Source organism: Sceloporus undulatus, chromosome 1, assembly GCF_019175285.1.
Source record: "Sceloporus undulatus isolate JIND9_A2432 ecotype Alabama chromosome 1, SceUnd_v1.1, whole genome shotgun sequence".
Lineage (NCBI taxonomy): Eukaryota > Metazoa > Chordata > Lepidosauria > Squamata > Phrynosomatidae > Sceloporus > Sceloporus undulatus.
In genome coordinates this window covers 382,197,489-382,220,222 of record NC_056522.1, presented here as the reverse complement: position 1 = coordinate 382,220,222, position 22,734 = coordinate 382,197,489, and positions in this window count along the sequence as shown.

The window sequence follows — 22,734 nt, the reverse complement described above, 5'->3', positions numbered from 1 at the left end:
TTTAAGTATATGAAGGGGTGCCATAGGAGGAACTTATCACATGGGGTTAAAAGAGCAGCTTACCTTTTCAGAATTCAGTGCTAATTCAGGAGGCAGCTGCTTCCTATCACACATAAATCACCACCAAATGGCTGCCCAGGTCCAGCCCAGATGCAGTCCAGTTCGTCTAAGCCACTTCGGTGGCCATTTTGAGAAGTTTTCTAAAAAGGACCATAGGCTGCATTCGGGATGGACCTGGGCAGTGATTCGGTGGCGAAGTATGTGTGATAGGAAGTGGATGCCTCCCAAATTAGCACTGAATTCGGGAAAGATAAACCCATGCAACAGTATGGAGCAAGCTTGTTTTCTGCTGCTCCAGAGAGAAGGAACCAGAACAATGGATGCAAGCTCCAGAAAAACAGATGCCACCTCAACATTAGGAAGAATTTCCTGAGAGTAAGGGCTGTTCGACAGTGGAACACACTTCTTCCTTGGAGTCTCCTTCCTTGGAGGTCTTTAAGCAGAGGCTGGATGGCCATCTGCTGGGGATGCTTTGATTGGATTTCCTGCATGGCAGAATGGGGTTGGACTGGATCAGGGCCCTTCTTGTGGTCTCTTCCTTCCAACTCTATGGTTCTATGATTCTAACATTCAGAGGAACTTCCTGTTTGACCATGGAATATGCTGGCAGCTTGAGGTCTCCTCCAACTCTATGATTTTATGAAGATGCTGAAATGATGGTCTTCATGTGCTAAAAAGCCATAAAGATCCCATTTGTGGATCACATTGCAAACAGAGGGTGGAGGGCACAGAGAGGGCTTGGATGGTGCCTTCCTGCCTTGCAGCATTGGGTTGGACTGAGTGGTCCCTGGAGGGTCTCTTCTTATTCTATGGAGTTTATCACACTGGGACTGATTTCGACATTAAAGAGAGATTAAAGCACATTTAAAGCATCCCACAAATGAAGTGGAAATTGGCCAGTAATTGCACAAATGCTTATCACAGGCAATTGCACAAATAAAGTGATATCGGCAATGCATTGTCACTGAAATCCTGAAGGTAAAAAGATGTGCATTAATGCTTCTTTGTGACTGCTTTAATGGTAGGTTTTTTGCAACGTCTTGCGAAATCGTTACCCATAATTACTCTTTTTTTTCCTGGGATATTCACAGGATAATCTCCAGATCTCCTTTGCATGATAAACTCCTATGATTCTCTAATTCTATGTGGAATGTGCAGCAATGTACACCTAAGTACCTGTACAGCTATGTCCAACTGGAATCTGCAAACAGTGCTCCCATGTGCACAGCTTTGTTTCTGCAACTGAATACTGCTACTTCGCATCAGACAAAAATGCCCTCCCACTTCACAAGGGTTGCAAGGAGCCCAAGGGTCATCCGGTCCAAGCCCCTGAACTCTATGCAGCACCATTGTTGGCACTTTTGGTCCCTGCTTCAAAGTCCTTTTGGCTTTGGAAACCTTCCCTCGGTCCGGCAAGGAGGACCTCTCCAGAGGGCCCCTCCAGAGGACCCTTTTTCCCCCAGAGGCCATCCGCCCCGGTCTCAGAGCTGAGCTGAGGTGAGCATGAATATTTCAAGCCTATGCATCATTTACAATGCACTGCAACACTTCTACAGAATCAGTGAGCTTTAAAAAGTTAATGAAAGGGAATAGATTTTCCCTTCTCCTTCCACAGCTGCCTGTCTCTGGGAGTTGTGAGATCTGTGGTCCTGCCCTGGCAGCTGCTGGAGGGTGGGCTTCTCTTGGGGAGGAAGGGAAGCCCCACAAGCAGAAGAACATGGAAGAACATGGTTTGGGAATGATGCCTATGGTTGGATCGGACGGACAAATAGACAGATGCTTCTCGTGCTCTCTCTCTCTCTCTCTTGTGGGAATGCGGCAACAATGATAGCCTGATTGCATTTGATGCTGCACAGATTGAGGCACATGATGTGAGATGCTTTCCCACACCATCAAAGTACTGCCCTGTGGGAGAAGACAGGACTTCTTGTGGTTGTCATGTGCCTTTAAGTCATCTCACAAGTGGTTAAATGCCTCTACATGATGCTGTGTGCTGTCTAGAAGGGCGTCATGGCACGATGGGGCAGAGTCACGGTGTCCAGGGTGTGGATGCTGTGCCATGGCTCCAGCCACAGGCCATCACAAAGTGCCGGTCTGTATCCCCACTCACTCACTCACTCACTCACTCACTCACTCACTCACAAACTACAACGTTGTGATTTCAGTCCCAGCCAGGGGCTCAGGATCGACTCAGATTTGCATCCTTCTGATGTCGCTAACATGAGTGTCCAGCTTAATGGGGGCAATTGGCTTACGCATTGCAAAGCAGAAAGAGAAACAGCAAAACTGGAATTCATCCACAAACTACAGTCCCTCAGCAATGGATTGAACAAAGACAATGGTTTCCTGACACACTACATGCACTTCAACACTATCTGACCCAACTTTACATGGAGGAGAGGGATCCTTGGAGATGTTTCATCCGGTTAGAATCCTGTAGTATTCTACCAGATGTATTCTAACTGTGGATGCTGGGGATGGGTTGCGCTTCGCATAGCTTGTAGAGATGGTGATATGTAGTGCTAGGCTGGACCAGGTGTGAGTTATCTAGTGTCCTTGAGAGGCTGGCCTGCAGAGACTTGGAATGCAGTTTCCTTTCTCAGGGGATAGGGATGGAGGATGGGAACTAGTGCTGGGAAGGAGGGGTCCTGTTGCGCGGGCTTTTGCTGGGGGTGGAGTGCTTTGGATTCGGGGGGATCTTATGCATTGCTTTGGCTGGGGGGGGGGGTCAGTCTCAGCTTAGACGCTGAGTGATGAGACATCGCTGATTTTGGAGCCTTCAATAAAGTTCTGTTGTTTCAATAAACAAGCTGAGTGATTGATTGTCCAGGATTCTGGTCCACACTCTGACACATCCATAGGTTCGCCATGGATTGGAAATGACTCAAGGGCAGCTACAAACAACCATAGATGCAGCCTAAGACAGACCCAACTTCTCAGTCAACAAGATTCATGCCATAAGCAGCAGCCTTGGTCACATTCTCCTTTGGACACATGTGAAGAAGAATGGCCAAAGCGTCCTTCTTCATACATATCAGCTGAACTAGGGATATAATTCTTTGCTAGCTCTTCTCAGTGTGTTGAGAGATCTTGTAGCACCTTTGGGACTCACTGAAAGAAAGAAGTTGGCAGCATGAGCTTTCCTAGACTTCAGTCTACTTCCTCAGATGCATTTAGCAGAGTGGAAGCCAAGTACAGATATATGTATGCCATTGGTATGGGAGGAGATGAACTGGCAGATCCAGTTTTGCAATAGGACTAGTCTGTGGTGAAGGGAAGAGATGGATGTAGGGCACCTGCTCCATTCATTTACTGGCCACTGTATCCCTTATTGCCATGGACGGATGGGAGAGATGGACAGTTAAGGAAGAAAATCCATTCATTTGCAAAGCATGGAGATGAACTGATAGATCCAGTTTTGCAATGGGACTAGTCGGTGGCAAGGAGAAGAGATGGATGTAGGATAGTGCTGAGGTGCATGTAGTGAGTTAGGAAACCATTGCCTTTGTTCAATCCATTGCAATCCATTGCTGAGGGCCTGTAGTTCATGGATGAATTCCAGTTCTGCTGTTTCCCATCCTCACTGGGGTGCCCTACATCCCTCTCTCCCCATCACCACAGGCCAGTCCCATTGCCAAACTGGATCTGCCAGTCCCTCTCCAGGCACAAAGACCAGTTTCCTGTGCCCTTGCGCACTAAGGACCATTGCTAAAACTGGAGCTGAAACTCCATTTCCATACACAAAGGATTGGTCATTTGAGTTGACATCTTCACATACCAAGGGCATATATAGGTCTGTGCCTGGCTTCCACTCCTCCAAATGCATCTGAAGAAGTAGACTGAAGCCTTTGAAAACTCATGCTGACAGTTTTCTTTCAGTGAGTCCCAAAGGTGCTACAAGATCTCTCTACATACTGATCCTACAGACTAACGTGGCTATATCTTTGACTATGTACACCTATTGTAAGATCTTTCCCATTGTGTTCAGGAGAGAGGTCTGTTTGGAGAATACCCAAATCCCAAAACACAACTTTGCTTTAACTTCAAAAGTGGTGTTTCTTAATATCTCGCAAGTGATACCAAGGCATTGCACTAATAACAAATGTCACTCCTTTTGGTCGGAGCCAGATTGGAAGCGGCCAGAAGATGGACAGAGGACATGGTCAGCGTCTCCGGCCGCCTGGTCGGTTGTGATTTACAGCATTTACGAAGAAGTTAATGGAGCAGATAGAGGAGGCCAGGGGACATATGCGCGCAAACACCTTTTAATGAATTACGGCGTATCTTTATTTGGCACACCAACAATAATGACAGCTCTATTAGAGAAATGCCAAGCACTCTGCTGACGGCGAAACATAGAAAGAAAGAAAAAAACAAGAAGAAGAAGAAGAAAAAGGGGAGAATAAAAAGAGAGGACAACGTTGGCTGAAGATGCCTAATTGCTTTCATTGATTGGTCTCTAACTGGGACTGCAGCCATCGGAGTAAACTGTCCTCTCCTCCCAGTGTTTCTATGACTTTACGATCCTGTCAAAAACGAAAGCCTCCCGTTAACTTGGACTGTTATTCCATATTTCTGTTGCTCTTGTCCCTCGTCGTGTCACGGCTAATTGTATCGTGTCTTTAAAAAGAAAAGAAAAATCCCACAAAACCCACAATGAGACCAAATAAATAAAAGATTAAAGAGCAGCCATCCCTTCAAAGTTTAGAAGGCGCAACCAGGCCTTGTGTATCTGCTGGGGCCGTCCATCTTGTCCCAACCCAGTTGTATTTACTCACCTTGCGGGAAAATGCTGCTTCTTGCAGAGATTATGCCAGGAGCAGGAACATTGTGCTAAATACTTCCATGGTTCTTTTGCCCAAAAGAACAGAAATTTCTGCACAGGAAACAGCTTTTATTTCTTGGAGGAAAATGCTGTTTCCTGGCAGACGATGTTGTTTTCTGTGCAAAACAACCACATACAGATTGTGTGCACAGTAGGGCCCAAAGGAAAATCAACATGTGCTTTATAGACTACAGCAAAGCCTTTGACTATTTGACAAAGCCTATTCCACCTGGAATAATCCTGGGTCCAGTTCTGGGCATCACAATTCAAAAAGGACATTGAGAAACTGGAGCCATGTGTCCAAAGGAGGAAGACTAAAATGGTGAAGGGTCTGCAAATCGTATATTGAGAAGAAAGACTTAGGGAAGTTTAGCCTGGAGAAGAAAAGGTTAAAGATGGATATGACGAGCCCTGTTAACTATCTGAGGGCGTACATTGAGGTTGTGAACAGCTTGATTCTGCTCTCCAGAGACTTTTTTCGACCCAGCTCAATGGATTTTGCTAACAGAAAAATGAATCTCGCTTTAACATCAGGGGAACCTCTTGAGTAAGCGGCTGTTTGACAGTGGAAGACATCTCCTTGGAGGTATTGGCGTCTCTTCTTTGGAGGTTTCTTTAGCGGAGGTGGATGTCCATCTGTCAATGGGGATGCTTTTATTAGTTCTTTCATGTATTTAGGGTTGGACTGGATGGCGTTGGAATCTCTATGATTTTATCAGAAACTCAGGCTGGAGAAGGAACTGGCCCTCTTTAGGATTTGCTTTTCCCTAGTGATGGCTTGAATGATTGCTTTCTTGCTTTCTCATGGCTGCTGAATTACGTCATTTCGACAGTGTTTTGAGTCTGACCCTTTGCCTTGCTGCTGATAGTTGCTATTCTCCACTAATGTCCCTTCCCGCCGGCTGCTCTCTGAGTTCCTGCACCAAATGACCTTTGGATGGAACATGCTAGGTGCTTTTGTGTGGTAATGAAGAGAAGGAGCCAACGTATTGCGAAGAGAAGTGCTGTGATGCAAGTATTTGCCTTAACGGCGGGGGAGAGCAGGACGTGAGTTATACAGGTGCCTCTTCATCTGCAAGGTGGATGCTCAGCCAATGGCCTGGATTTTTCATTTTTTTTCACGTGACAACCGTCCCTTGACATGTCTCCTAATCGAGCAGCACCTGAAGTGGCCATATATTGCTTGATCTGTGGCTCTTCCGCATGACGCACCGTTTACTCCAGAAGCACTTGGGCCTTTTGTCTGCATAGAAATCCACACTCTGTTCAGATTGCAGAAGCGACTCACAGATGATGGATGCTAAGGAATGTTATGGTGTGCATGATTGATGCGTCATCCTTGGTTGTGCATTGGGTGTTGTCAGTTACCCAACAATTGCGTTCATCACAGGCGGGTGTTGTAGGCTCGTTATGATAACTTTGTGGGTGAGATTCTCTAGGAAACTGAGAGATGGAACACAATGTATACTCAAGGGTTGTGCTTTAGTGTATGTGCAACGTGCTCAGCCGACTGTGAAACAAGTTTAAGTGCCACAACTGCAATTCACGTGTACACCTGCATGTGCACGCACAAGCACATGCATGCCTGAATGTGCATGCACATGGCCAATTACTATGCACGACTCCCCATTCGTTGTGCTGCAGCAGTGTCATCTGAATAGATGTTTGTACACAGCCAAAAAAAGTGCAGCCACCTACGTTCCTGAATTAGGAACATTAACACTATAAGTCATCACAGACGCCAGCCTGACATGGAGTTTTACACTTTCAACGCAACATCTGGCCATTATTTAATTGTTTATATCGCACCTTTCTGCCACTTTTTGTCCGTGTTTCGCTCACTATTTTCATTCTTTATTTCCATTCCTTCCAGCATTCGGTTCCCAGATAAGAATGCCCATCATCTGTGTAAAACCTCCCGCCCATTGGCTCAAAGGGGTATTCTCTGCAGTGGCGTATGGGTTGTGGGTATGTGTCGTACTGATTTCAGGAGAAATGACAACCATTGCCTGTGCTTTCCTCCTTGGCTTGATCCCTGATTATTTCTGATGGAAGCAGCTAGGTTTTTTGTTTAAAAATTTAATATTCATCCCACCAACGTAGATAAACGCAGCTTCATTTTTATGCCGCTTCATACCGCACTAGTGGTTTTTACAACTGTACCCTATCACCCCCAACAGCGGCACCATTAGAACCCCAGAAAGATGCCAGGCGAGCCGACCCTCAACTCCTGGTGGTATTCACCTCAACCTTGTGAAAGCAATGCTCGTGGAAACCAAATCAGTCGCTGCTCTTATATCAACCGCGTGCTCCTGGGAGGGTTGGAGAACAACAACAAAAACACAACAACAACTTTTTATTTCTACTTGCTTCTCCAATATGTCAAGGAGGCTTTATAATAATTAATTATAATATAATAATAATAATACGTTATTTATAGACGCTATTCGCGTATGATCTCGCGGTGTAAGTTATTAAATCTATAATTTATTAATACAAATACAGTTTAAAGGAGGGGGCCTCTTCTTCAGGAGACTTGTGTTGCTGGTCCGCCTGATGGTCCCTCTGAGGCCGATGATGAGTTTGAGGAGAGGGGCCTCTCCTTCAGGCAGCCTTTGATGTTGCTGGGTCCGGCTGATGGTCTCCCTCTGAGGCCGAGATGACAGTTGAGGAGGGAGGGGCCTCATCCTTCAGGCAGACCTTGATTGTTGCTGGGTCCGCCTGTGGCTCATCTGAGGCCGAGATGACAGTTTGATGGGGAGGGGCCTCCCTCAGGCAGCCTTGTGTTTGCTGGGTTCCGCCTGTGGCTCCTCTGATGTCCGGATGACAGTTGAGGAGGGAGGGGCCTCATCCTTCAGGCGACTGATGTTGCTGGGTCCGCTGATGTTCCTCTGGCCGAGAGACAGTTGAGGAGGAGGTGGCTCATCCTTCAGGCAGACCTTGATGTTTGGGGTCCGCCTTGATGCTCTCTGGGCGATGATGACGTTGGGCGGGGGGCCTATCCTTCAGGCAGACCTTGATGTGCTGGGTCCGCTGATGGCTCCCTCTGATGCCGTAGTTGACAGTTGATGAGGGAGGGTGCCTCTTCTTCCAGCAGACCTTGATGTTGCTGGTCCGCCTGATGGCTCCTCTGAGTCCGAGATGCAGTGAGGAGGGAGGGGCTCTCTTCGGCAGCCTTGATTGTTTGCTGGTCCGCTGATGGCCCCTCTGGCGAGATGACGTTGGGAGGGGGGCCTCTCCTTAGGCAACCTTGATGTGTGGTCCGCTGATGGCTCCCCTGAGGCCGAGATTGAAGTTGGGAGGGGGGGCTCATCTTCCGGCGACTTGATGTTGCGGGTCCGCCTGATGGCTCCCTCTGAGGGGCCGAGTTGACAGTTGAGGAGGGGGGCCTCTTCTTCAGGCAGACCTTGATGTGCTGGGTCCGCTCTGGGCTCCTCTGAGGCCGAGATTGACAGTTTTGAGGAGGGAGGGGCCTCATCTTCAGGGACCTTGATGTTGCTGGGTGCCTGATGGCTCCTCTGGTCCGAGATGACAGTAGGAGGGAGGGGCCTCATCCTTCAGGCAGACTTCTTGATGTTTGCTGGGTCCGCTGATGGCTCCCTCTGAGGCCGAGGATTGCAGTTGGGGGGAGGGGCCTTTCTTCAGCGACCTTGATGTTGCTGGTTCCGCTATGGCTCCCTCTGGGCCGAGATGACATTGAGGAGGGAGGGCCTCATCCTTCAGGCAGCCTTGATGTTGCTGGTTCCGCCTGTGGCTCCCCTGAGTCCGAGAGCAGTTGAGGAGGGAGGGGCTCATCCTTCAGGCAGACCTTGATGTTGCTGGGTCCGCGTGATGGTCTCTGAGCTTTAGGTTTCAGGCAGCAGTGGGAACTTGAAAAGGGAAACCTCTACCCTTGCGGAGGCTAGTTTCGTCTACTGATGGCGAAAATGCTTGGCTGTATCTGATTTAAAATGTGCGTTTAAAGTATTCTTGATTCCATGAATGCTTATGGACCCTCTAGAGTTTAATGTCGTAGGTGACCCTTTCCACTTACCTGTAAAATTCCTCCTACTAGCTGTATAACCTGGGTTATATGCGCAGGCAGGAAAGTAACAGTGCCAATAGACACCACTGTGCCATTCCCATTGAATAGCAGAATCATTAGAATGTAGAGTTGGAAAAGAGACGCAGGGCCCTGATCCAGTCCAACCCCATTCTGCCATGCAGGAATTCCCATCAAGCATCCCCAGCAGATGGCCATCCAGCCTCTGCTAAAGACCTCCAAGGAAGGAGACTCCACCCTCCAGGAAGTGTGTTCACTGTCAAACAGCTTGTACTGTTAGGAAGCCCTCCTAATGTTGAGGTGGGAATCTCTTTTCCGTAGCTTGGATCCATTGTTCTGGGTCCTATTCTTATTTGGAGAAGCAGAATACCAACTTGCTCTATCCTCAATATGACAGAGAATAGGACCCAGAACAATGGGCAAGCTCCAGGGAAAGAGATTCCAGCTCAACATTAGGAGGAACTTCCTGACAGTACAAGTTTTGACAGTGGGAGATATTTCCTTGGAGATTGTGGTGGAGTCTCCTTCCTTGGAGGTCTTCAACAGAGTCTGGATGGCCATATGTTGGGTTGCTTTGATTGTGAGTTCCTACATGGCAGATTGGGTTGGACTAGATGGCCCTTGGGGTTTTCTTCCAAACTCTAGGATTCTATGGAGTTTCTGACCGGTCCCTCATGAAACAGAAATGATTGCCTCACTTGGTAAAATGGCTGCCATGTTGCCAGGTTGCCTCTTCCTCCTCTCCTCCTTGGAGCTGTCCAAGGTAGACTGAGCAAGAGGCCCGAACAGAGCAGAGCGTTTGCGAGACACTCTCTAATCTGGGCCTATAAATGGGCTGTCAAGTGAAGCGTGATCGGCTATTTAATATTGACAGGATTTTCCTCCTCAACTCCTGTTCCCAGCTGGGTGGTGCTGGGTTTAAGCAAATCACTTTGTCATGCCATCGCGCCAATTGCATATTATCTTCTCCTCATAATTCCTCCGACGTCTCCGCTCACTCTCTGACTGGAACGGCTGCCTGGGTCATCCATCAAACTGCCTCCGGTTATCCAGAGGCTTCTTCTTTGTCATGACAGGTCCCCAAAGAGGGGAGAAGGAAGAGAAGGGGAGCCCCTGTTCCCATCAGGTCATGGAAGTTCTCCCTCAACTTGCTCATCCTGTCAAGCCAGATGAGACCGAGGACACCCACCTCCAAGATGGATGAAGATAGTCATCCTCTTGACAGGAACAAGGAAGAGTGGCGCCAGCAGATCCATCTGTAGCACTGTAGTGCAAGGATCATAGAATCATTGAATCATAAAGTTGAAAGGACCCTGAGGACCACCCATCCAACCCCCTTTTGCCATGCAGGAAGGCACAACCAAGCCTTGAGAACAGATGGCCATCCGACCTTTGTCCAAAAGCCCCTAAAAAGGACTCCACCATCCTCCAGACAGAAGTGTGTCCCACTGTAGACACAAGCTCTTGCCATCAGAAAGCTCTGCTTAAAATTAGGGGGAATCTCTTTTCCTCTAGTTTGCACCCATCATTCTGTGTCCTATCTCTGGAGCAGCAGAAAACAAACCCGCTCCAAACCTCCGTATAAAAATCCTCACATGTTTATTCTCCTAAATTCAAAGACAAGATGAAGATTTTATCCCATGAGCACAAAGAAGGTCTCCCATCTGCATGGCTAGGTACATGGATTGGCCCGTCTCCCAGCCCACTTTTAAAAAGCCGCAGCCTCCCTCAGGTCAAGGCCCCAGGAAGTGATATTTCCACCCCTTTCTGCCAGATATTGAGGCTGTGAAATGACTTTCCAACGAGATCCTGCTTATGCTCTTGCAGGCCTCCTTGTTAGCAGAAGAGGGCTGGAAACATCCTCTTCCTTTTCCTCACTGGCAACTGAGCAGCCCTCCTTTGCACAGTCTGGCTTTTGGCTCTTAATGGGGGGCGGGGCGGGGGGCATTTGCACTTTGCTTCTTGAATGCCGACAGCTATGGATCACACAATGCTGGAGTTGGAAGGACCCAAGCACCATTCTGCCATGCAGGAAGACACAATCAAATTACTCCCTGTGGCAGATGCCATCCACGCCTCTGGTGGTTTCCAGACCCTTCACCATTTTAGTCTCCCTCCTTTTGACACCTGGCTCCAGTTCTCAACATCTTTTTTAAATTATGGAGCCCAGAACTGGACACAATATTCCAGGTGGGCCTGACAAAGCAGAATAGAGTGGCACTCTATTACTTGCCTTGATCTAGAGGACTATAATTAGAATCACATAATCATAGAATCATGAATTGGAAGAGACCTCAGAGCCCATCCAGTCCAACCTCATTCTGCCATGCAGGACTCACAATTAAAGCATCCCCAAGAGATCATAGATCATAGAGTTGGAAGAGACCACAAGAGAGAAGGATCCATGAGTTTTGTGGATGTTCCTTTTGTTGGCCACCTTCCCTTTGCTGTCGAAATCTAGATTGTGAATCCTGGAGGAACTGCCAAGAATTTGCATTCCCTCCGCTTCCCCCCTTCTTTCTTTGCCTGTTTTCCATTGTTAGCATGGAGCAGAATTTCTTATTGCAACCTTCCGCAGACAGCTCCATCTTGCAAAATATCTGCTCTCTTCCTTTCCTTTATAACTTCCTTAGCCCTCTCTTTCCACACAGCGCAGACCTGGGCACTCAGAGTTTATTTGTGCGGCTGTGCCTTTGTTTTTCCTTGTCGACCACTATCTCTCTGTTGTCTTATCTTAAATCAATCTCATCCCCACCAAGAAAACCCATGAGGCCCCAAAGGTTGCTTTGTTTCTGTTTACGAACACAAGCTCCGAGCGACTGGGTAAATATTGGCCGGACTTGTGAGTTTCCTATTCAAATAAGAGGAGGGAAATTATTTCAGATAAAGAATCAAAAAAAGGCTTTTTCCGAAACTCTTTTTCATGGAGAATCCTAGGGAATGTAATAGGAAATTGTACTGCAGCGGCTGCATTTTCATAGCTTACTTTGAAGAAAAGGAGTATTGGAGTTTTTCACTCATAGAGTCCAAGAGACACAGATAAAGAGAGAGAATGAGAGAATTAGTCTGAAGGCAATTCAAATCTGGAGTGGTGGCTTTTGCAACCTGTCTTAAAAGTCTGTTCTCTTGAAGGACTTGCTTTGTCTCTCTATGGCCGAAGTGGCAACAGCAGTTGGCTAAGGGGCCACCATGATTTGTGCCAGAGAAACCTTTGGGGGTACATTCTGCTTGGCAAAAATGCCTCCCTGAGACAAATGTAGCCATATCTTGATTTCCGTAAGGCCTTTGACAAGGTTCCCCATGACCTTCTTGCAAACAAGCTTGTAACTGTGGGCTAGACAAGGCAACTGTTACATGGATTTGTAATTGGGTGACTGGCCAAGCCCAAACACTCACCAAGATGGTAGCCCTGGCCCTTTTCATCCTGGGAGAAGGGGACCAGTGGGGTGTCCAATGGGCTCTGTCCTGGGCCAGGGCTATTCAACATCTTTTCAATGACTTGGACAAAGAAATAAAAGGTACACTTATCAAATTGTCAGATGACCACCAAATTAGGGGAGTAGCAAATATCCCGAGGACAGGGTCAAAATTCAAATGGTTAATAGATTAGCTGGGCCAAAGCAACAAATGAATTTCAACACAGAGGAATGTAAGGTACTGCCCTTATGTGAAAAAACCGAAATGTATAGATATAGGATGGAGGGTGACACTGTGCTGATGAAAACTACGTGTGAAAGGGATCTAGGATCCAAATTGAACATGAGTCAACAGTGTGATCTAAATCAAAGCATCCCCGACAGATGACCATCTAGCCTCTGTTTTGATTGAGATTTCCTGCATAAGAATTGGTTGGACTGGATGGCCTTTGGGTCTCTTCCAACTCTAGGATTCTAGGATTCTTAAAGTCAACTTTTTGCCATCTTGAGCATACCCCGAGGTTGCCTATGAAACATGGGGGTTGTTTGCATAGCCAGTACATCATACCAGCCAGTCCTCTCAGCCACAGATCGCTTCAGGCCCCCTAGTCTCTCCATCTCCAACCATACAATCCTAGAGTTGAAGAGACCCCACGGGCCCAGATCCAGTCCAACCTATTCTGCCATGCAAAAACTCACAATAACGCCTCCCATTGACAGATGGCCACCCATCTATGTTTAACGACTTCCAAAGAGGAGGCTTCTAATGCAAACTTCTGCATCTGCTCCACAGGCCTCCCTGCTTCTGCTGGGCAGGAGTTATTGCTGTTGGCCAACAGAAATGGTGTTGTTGCGTGAAACGGGGATCTATGAGAAATGATGCCGTTCATCAAGCCCAGGCTGTGTCTTTATGAGTGTTGCCACTGACGGCCTGCCATGCTTGGAGTGCTGGGCTCTGGATTTATGACCTGTGGGTAGAGCTAGAAAGCCATGCTCTTAGCTTTCTGTGCTCCTTCCCTGCCTCTTTTTGCTGCTCCTTGGCACCTTTTTCAAAACCCTTGTTTCTCTGAGGAGCCCCAAGCAATTAAAGAGCTCCTCCTCCTTCTCTCGCGCTCCATAAGCCATGCGACACAAGTGAGGAAGGGAGAGACCAGGGGCAGCCATAGCCTGTCTTTCTCCTTAGATTCTGCTACAGAAGAGCGAGAAAGAGAGGGAGTCTGCAATATGGTGTCATGTCAGCCTTGCCTCTGAGCGAAGAGCTGTGATTGACAGCCCTCCTCCCTTCTGAGTCCTTCCTTCTGCAAACCGCAGAGACAGGAGGTGCGATGGAAGAAGGATGCAGAAAATCCATGGGCTGCACCGGCATCAAGCAACCGCCATATTCTCGGCCGAGATGAGAAACTTGGCAGGGCTGTGTTATTATGAGGACACTGGCTCTCCTCACAAGAGCAAGGCTTGTTGCATGCTCTCGCTTCGTGCCGGCCTGGTCCTAGGGGAGAGATCCTCATTCTCCGGAAAAAGGAAGAAAGGAATTGAAGAGCTAGCTACACTAGTCTGAAAATCAGTTATGCAAAACCGCTCTTGGAGCACCCTTGAGACCAAGGGACATTATATACCAGCCTGGGGGCAACTGGGGGATATGGCCTCACACTGCGTGCCCAACCGCATGGTGGGGGATGTCATGGTGCTTCTGTCAGCGCAGCATTTAAATGCGCTGCACCAAAGGAGCGCTAAAAAGCCACTGCCATGGCAGGATAGAATCATAGTTCCTAGAATCCTAGATTCGAAGAGACCCCAAGAGCTATCCAGTCCAACCCTATTCTGCCATGCAGGAAATCTAAATCAAAGCATGTTTGACAGATGGACATCCAGCCTCTGCTTAAAGAAGGAGACTCCACCAAAATCTCCAATGGAACACCTTTCACTGTTGAACGTTCTTACTCTCAGGAAAGTTCCTCCTAGGTTGGGTGGGATTCTTTTCCTGCAGCTTGCATCCATTTGCTCCATTGGGTCCTTTCTCTGGAGAGCAGAAAACAAGCTTGCTCCTCCTCAATATGGCTCCCTTCAAATCTTAAACAGGCTATTATGTTCCCTCTTAACCGTCTCTTCTCCAGGATAAAACATCCCGATCCCTAAGTTGTTCCTCATAGGCTTCATGGTTTCCGACTCTTCACATTTGTACCCTCCTTTGGACACGCTCCAGTTTTAAATCCTTTTTAAATTGTGGTCCCAGAACTGGACAGTATTCCAGTGAGCCTGACCAAAGCAAATACAGTGGCAATATTACTTCCCTTGATGTGACCACTTATCCTATTCATGCAACTAAAAATTGCATTGGCCTTTTAGCTGCCGCATCGCACTCATTGACCTCATGCTCAATTTGTGGTTACTAGGACCTCTAGATCCCTTTCCCCCTAAACTTCATTCAGCCAATAATCCTATATCTGTGCATTCATTTTTCTGCCCTAAGTACAGTAGCTACATTTCTCCATGTGAATTTCATTTTGTTAGCTTTGGCCAACTTTAGTCTATTCAGGTCTTTTGAATCTTGACTGTCCTCTGGAGTATTAGCTATTCCTCCTAATTTGGTGTCATCTGCAGATTTATAATATGCTCTCAATTCTGTCCTCCAAGTCATTGATGAAATATGTTGAATAGCCCTGGGCCCAGGACAGAGCCCCACTGGACACCCCACTGGCCACTTCCCTCCAGGAAGAAAAGGGAAGCATCTCCTTAGTGATGTTTCATCTTCTTTACATGCCAGGCCAACCTGTCCTGCTGGGTGAGTGGTTTCCTTCCAAGAGCTTCCAAGGAGGGCCACAAATAGAAAAGGACTCTTCTTCAGGTCAGGAGGCCACTGTCAGACAGAAGGTGGGAAACAGAATGGTTCCCAATTGGCAAAGGGCTCAGCCAAGGCTGTTAATTTGTATGCAGAACATATTGTAAGAAAAGCAGGCTTGGACAAAGAAGGAGGAGGAGTGAAAATAGGAAGAAGGAATCTAAGGCCCCATTCATACTGGGGTAAAAGACATGGGGGAACTGGGATGATCCGGATGCCCCTCCCCGAATCGCTCCGTTAGCAAGTGCCCACTACAAATTGAATCGAATGCATTTGACAGAAATCAATGCATTCTGTAGATTGGCCCTGCCAATCAAGCTATGTCATGGGACGTTTGCAGGGCATCGGGGGAAGTGTCCTCCCTTTTGAAAGAGCCAGGCACAGGGTTTCAGCGGCTGAAGCAGGGAGAGAGATGCCTCTCTCTCTCTCTCTCTCTCTCTTTTTATAAACCTGTGGGCTTTGGGTCAGATCTGCCCCTGTCCCAGGCAGAGGATGGGATTGCCATGCGTTTTTTTAATGCTTTTAAAAGCAAACATTAGCTTTCCCTTTGCTTCCCTTGCTGTATCTGCTCAAGAAGAAAACCATGCGCATGTTTGCTCAAAAAAAATGGTTAAAATGTAACATTGATTGTTTGCAACATTTGTAGCTTCTCCCTCTGCAGAAAGCAATGCAAGCCTGCTCCATCTGCCTTGAATAGAAACCATGCGCATGTGCGCTCAAAAAAAATGTTAAAAATGAAACATTGTTGTTTGACACCATTTGTAGTTTTCTCTTCACGCTGCAGAAAGGCAAGGTGATCCAAGGTATCCAAGTGCAAGCCTGGTCCATCTGCCTCTGGAATAGAAACCATGCGCATGTGCGCTCAAAAAAATGGTTAAAATGTAACATTGATTGTTTGCAACATTTGTAGGTTCTCCCTCTGCAGAAAGCAAGGTGATCCAAGATATCCAAGTGCAAAACCGGCTCCATCTGCCTCTGGAATAGAAAACCATGCGCATGTGCGCTCAAAATGGTTAAAAATGTAACATTGATTGTTTGCAAACATTTGTAGGTTCTCCCTCTGCAGAAAGCAAGTGCAAGCCTGCTCCATCTGCCTCTGGAATAGAAACATGCGCATGTGCGCTCAAAAATGGTTAAAAATGTAACATTGATTGTTTGCAACATTTGTAGCTCTCCCTCTGCAGAATCAAGTGCAAGCTGCTCATCTGCTTGGAATAAACATGCGATGTGCGCATGTGCGCTAAAAAAATGGTTAAAAATGAACATACCTTCTGGAATAGAAACCATGTGCATGTACGCTCAAAAAAATTGTTTGAATTGAAAAGGGTGGGGTTGCCAGACATGAGTTCGTTCGTGACCTGATTTTTCCCTCCTGCAAGGGAAGAATGCCCACGACAGAGGGCTTTGGGCAGGGGATGCAGGGAAAAGAGGCTCCTAAAGAATGCTTCCCTTGCTCCCTCTGCCCAGGGCTTCTTCCTCTCCCCTCCCTCGATGAGGGGGGAAATGCTTGCCCTTTGCCACCCTGGCCTAAATCCTCCCTCACTTGCCTCGATCGTGATCGAGGCAAAGTTCTCATTCCCAGGACCGGGTTTTTAAAAAGAAACGGTATTTGCGCCGTTTCAAAGACCCGCGCTAGGGGCATTAACACGAACGGGTGTGCAAGCTCCGGATTCGCTGTGTTGAGATTCGGGTGTGAGTAGGAACTTTACGTGATTGAATCGGTTTCAGAACCATTTTTTTTTGTAATGTGAATGGGCCCTAAGATATACACAGATGACACCATAATACTAGCAGAAAAACTCAAACCTGGAACAACTAGTAAGGAAGATCAAGGAGGAAAGTTCAAAGCAAGTCTATTGTTGAACACAAAGAAAACAAAAATAATGACCACAGAAAATTTCACAGATTCAACCTAGACAATGAAGAACAGAAACGTAAAATGATTTCCATTCCTGGGATCAAATATTGATCAGTGGAAACTGCAGTCAAGAAATCCTAAGAAGACTAAGGATGGGGAGGCAGCTAGGAGAGAACTAGAAGATATCAAATGTAAGACATACAACTGGGATGAAAGTCACAATCACACAAGCCATTGTATTCCCTGTCACCTGGATGGATGTGAGAGCTAGACAGTCAAGAAGGCAGATAGGAAGCGAATGAATCATTTGGATAATGTGGGGCTGGAGAAGAGGGCCGAGGATCCCATGGCTAGCCAAGAGTCAAACAAACGGGTCCTAGGCAGATCAACCAGAAATCTTCTGGGAAGCAAGATGGCTAGACTGAGGCTGTCATACTTTGGGCACATCATGAGGAGGCACCACTCACTGGCAAAGACCATATGCTGGGAGAGGTAGAGGGAAGCGGAAAGAAGAAGGCCCATGCCAGATGGATGATGGACTCTAGGAAGGAGGTCCTGGGTCTGAGTTTGCAGGAGCTGAGCAGAGCAGTGCAGCGAGGGAGTCTGGGGATGTTCATCTACAGGTCGCCATGGTCGGATGGACATGATGCTGGCTGACAACAACCACCACCCATTCCCATTTACCCTTTCCCTTAACCAGCCGCGTGTGGAGGAGGGAGGTGCGGGGGGGGACATGGCACTGACCAAGCCTTTGGGTCGGGATGCTTTGCCATTGCGCCAACCGTGAAAAAGTTTACTGGAGCCTGCTACCTGTTGTTTCCAAAGAATGCTGGTTTTTTTGTTTCTGAGACCATGGCCTTTTGGTCCAAGGCAGGGGGAGGAGAAAATGGATGCCTACCATTCGCAGAAGATGGTTGTTTCCAAAACATTGGCTTGTTATTTGGCTGACATTTCTGCTCCATTTTATTTGGAGGGGATTTTTTGCCATTGTGTTTCCCTAAGACAGAGAGTGTGCATAAAACCAGGGCCAAGGCTTAGGGAGGGTTGGACTGCCATCATTCCTCGAATCATCAGCAGTTTATTAGCACTTTCCCCCCAAAATTGGGACTCATGATGGCTCACAAAACCCAGAATGGATAGAGGCAAAAGCACATGCAAAGAGATAAGTAGAAACACATCCGATGTTCTCATTACAGCGCAATTAAGCTATCTGTGGAATCAAAACAGTTTCAAACGAATCCATTAAAAATGCAAAATATAAAAAATCAGTGGAAGAGCACACTAGGAAAACCCTTGCAGCCCTTTTCCTAAATTATGTTGGAGAATAAAAGGTTTTGCTCACCAGTCCAAGGTTTAGCATTGCCTTCATTTGAGGCTGAGAGTCTGTGACTTGCCCAAGGGTTTCTATGGCTGAATAGAGATTCCAATCCTCATCTCCTGGACTCAAACCACAACATGGGGCTGACTGTAAGATAAGACATACAGGCAGACAGTATTTTCTTGGCAAGGTTTATTCAGAGGTGATTTGACCTTTCCCTTCCTCTTAAGCTGAGAGAGTGTGACTTGCCCAAGGTCACCCAGGGAAGGTCCATAGTTGAGCAGTTCAAATCCTGAACTCCTGGGCCCCTGGACTCCTAGTCCAGCACTCAAACCATTGCACTATCTGGCTCTGAAGAGTGGTGGAGTTTCCTTCTTTGGAGGTCCTTAAATGGAGGCTGGGTGGCCATCTGTCAATGGGGATGCTTTGACTGAGAGTTCCTGCATGGTAGAAGAAGGGATTGGATTGGATCAGGGCCCTTCTTGGGCTCTCTTCCAACTCTATTTGATTCTATGAATCTGTCCAGAGAAGGTTAAGAAGTGACATGATAGCCCTGTTTAAATATTTTAAGGGATGTCATCTTGAGATGTTTTCTGCTGCTCCAGAGACTAGAACATGGAACAATAGATGCAAGCTCCAGGAAAAGAGATTCCACCTCCGCGTTAGGAGGAACTTCTTGGCAATTAGAGATGTTTGACAGTGGAAGATGCTGCCTTGTAAGATGATGAGGTCTCCTTTCTTGCAGGTCTTTAAGCAGAGGCTGAATGACCATCTCTTGGGGATGCTTTGATTAAGAGATCCTGCATGGCAGAATTGGGTTGGACTGAATGGCCCTTGGGATATCTTCCAACTCTGGGATCCTACGATTCTATGATTCTTAGGAACTTCTTCAGAGGAGGTTTGCCACTGCCTTCCTCAGAGGCTGAGAAAGTGTGACATTCAAGAGGTCACCCAATAGCTTTCCATGGCTGAGCGGAGATTTGAACCCTGGTTTCCCAAAGTCCTCAACCAACACTGAAACCACTATGCCATGCTGGCATTCCTAGACTTTGGTTATGCTTTTGTGGAAAATGTGAACTCTAATTAACAGCAACAATAACAACAACAGCAACAGGTGAAGTGGTCTCAAGGTGCTGCGTCTGTGCAGTGTGGACACAACAGGGCAAGCAGCCTCCAGGCAGTTCACTTTTCAAATGGTCCATGCAGTGAGCCATTTAAGGCTTGCCAGTTGGAGAGCTGGCTAGACCTCTTGGTCACAATGAATTTGGCATCCCTGCGAAGCTGCCATGAATCTCAAGTCCAACATCCGCTTGCAAGTCAATCTGGAAGTCATTAACATCCAGTAGTATTTTCCATCCTTTGCGGTAATTTCGGTTTTCGGAATGAGGTGGGCAAACAAAACCAACGCTCTCTATTACATTTGGTACATTTCTACTGGGCAATTTATTCATGCTTCTTTTAAAACTTTCTTTTCTTTTTTAGAAAAACCAACAAAACCTTCTACTTTTTGCTACTAGAAAAATAAACCTCAGATACTTCTACAGTACTTGAAACTGAAGGCAAGACTGATTGGTTCTAATACATGCAGAGCATTCGGATAACGGCTCTTGTGTGATTCTTCTTCTTCTTTTTCTGTTTTGCATTGAGCTGCAAAGGCTTCAACAGACTTTGCAGAAATGTTGAAATAGGATTATAGAATCATAGAGTTGGAAGAGACCCCAAGAAGGGCCATCCAGTCCAACCCCATTCTGCCATGCAGGAACTCTCATTCAAAATATCCCCAACAGCCTCTGCTTAAAGACCTCTGTGATGATCCCTGGGGTCTAAGCTGACACCCATCCCCCCTGTTCTTGGCCCTTAGACCCAGCGGATCCCTTGCGTTTCCCCTAGAGTCTCCTGGGTCTCTGTTCCCACTCCCTGCGGAGCTGAATGAGAGCCCTTGAGATCCTCTAGTCAAGCTGCCACCAGCCAGTGAATCTCCAATGAACTCTCCTTAGCGCACACTGGGACTTGCTAAGGCCTTCTAGTTTCCTTCCCTTGCTACCCTGAGCAAGCAACAGCAGAGCTAAAGCAGACGGATAGGAGCAGAGAGACAGCAGCTACTTCTAAGTAGACAGAGCAGAGTAAGAAGGTATCCTTCATGGAGGCCTCCTTGCCTTGCAGGGACAGAAGGCATAGTTACAAGAGGTTCATTTCAGGCAAGCTATTAGAGAAACATAACAAAAGCCTAGACGCACTAGCTAGCACATTTCCTAAGCTACTCACACAGAGATGGGATTTGCAGTCCTCAGTGGGGCTTTGGATATGTGAGGAGCTGGCCCCCATCGCCTGGCTCAGGCTGCATCCCTTAAGCTGCCTTTGGGCACAGGACAAACAGCTGGGTTCCCAAACAAGAAGACCAAAGGACTTTGAAGACAAAGGACCATGTGGTCCCAGGGGCCTTTTAAATCCCTGGAGGAGATTCTCGAAACTCCTGTCCTCTACTCTCTGATTGGCCAGTTGGGCCTAGATCAGCTATGATGTAACTCCTTAGCATGTGATGGCATCTCTCATTAGCATGTACCCCCCCCCCAGCTTAACCCTTTGTGGTTTGAGAGGAGTCCTCAAATGATTGGAGACCAGTATTACAACCTCCAAAGAGAGAACGCCAACCAAATCCTCCGAAGAGTTTGTTCCACTGTCGAAACTCCTTACTGTCAGGAAGTTCTTCCTAATGTTGAGCTGGAATCTCTTTTCCTGGAGCTTCCATCCATTGTTCTGTTCCGTATTCTCTGGAGCAGCAGAAAACAAGTTTGCTCCCTCCTACTAACATCCCTTCAATATTTAACAGGGGCTATCATATCACTCTTACTTCTCTTCTCCAAGCTAAATACCTCTGCCCCTAAGCTGATCCCTCAAAGGCTCATCATGTGCAGCCCTTCTTTGTCAATCCTCCATTTGGGTCATAGCCCGGACATTGAAGCTCAAGCAACGGCCCTGTTGGGTGCCAGGGCCACAAATCCTGGGTCTTACACATCATAAATAAATTCCTCTGGAAGTGGTTTGACCTCTTTTTAAAATGTGGAATGTACACATTCAGTTGAGGTTGCAGAAGTGAAGTGTCCTATGTGCGCGTGGACTTAGGACACGACCCCAGAAGTTGAAGAGACCCCAAGGGCCATCAGTCCCAACCCCTCTTCGCATGCAGGAAATCTCAATCAAAGCATCCCGAAAGATTACCATCCAGCCCTCTGCTTAAAGAACTCCCAAAAAGAAGGAGACTCAGGCAGTCCTGTGTTTTCCACTATCAAACAGCTCTTTCCATCAGGAAGTCTCTCATGTTCAGGTGCAATCTCTTTTCCATACCACTTGAACCCAATCTGTGTGAAATGGATTTTCCTTCGTCCAGTGGAACTGCTTTCCACCTCGTGTTTGTGTGTCTTAGATTCCATTTCAGGAAAGGAGCCCATGAACATGCACAGAGTCACTAATGGAACAAACAAAAGGGCATCCATGAGCTAAAAGACAGACCTCTACTTCCAATGAGTTTTCTCTTCTTCTTCTCGTTGTTGTTGTATTTTGCATATTCTCATCCTTCGGGAAGAGGGGGCATTTTGTTGGGAATGGTACAAGAGGTTTTGTTCATTTTTTCCTATGAGGTTTTTCATATTTTAAGGACTTTTTTTTTGTAAAAAGTTGTTTGTGATAGTGGGGGGGGGGGGTCCTTTATACACAATACAACTTTTGCACAGAACTGTGAACACCTGTGGATAAATTTCCTCCCCGAATCAATTCAACAACCACAAGTTTTTATTTGACTAAAAATTACAGGATCAATCAACCGAGCTTTTTGAATGAAGGTGAAAATTTTGCAAACGTGTCCCAAAAAGTATAAAAGTGGCCCTTTAGGACAAAACAATCTCAAACGTTTGTGACATGCAAATGCACCACAACGACCCAAATGAAGCACAACTGAATGCACAGTCAGTGTTCACGCACACCAGTGAGCTTTTGCACAAGACACTGTATAATTCCTTTTTCTAACTGACTCGGCAACTTTTTCCTGCAACAAACTGCAACAACTGCACTAACTAACTCTGCAACCGTGAAGCAAAGGTGGTGGCCCGCTCCATACCCAATACCAGCACCAAGCGCCAACAAGGCCCAAAATGATGCAAATGCCCAAAAGGCCCACAACTTCTGTTCTAAAGGGGACTGTGAACTAACTAACTACGACTACTTACAACACACAACTTACACCTAGGAGAACACACTACCAGGAACCTGGGAACCTGGCCGCTGCGGTGGCATTGAAGCCATCACAAGTAGTAAGTTAGAAACCTGGGCATGTAAATGAGGGACCGGGACCGAGGGTAATGTTCAACCCATTGCTCCAG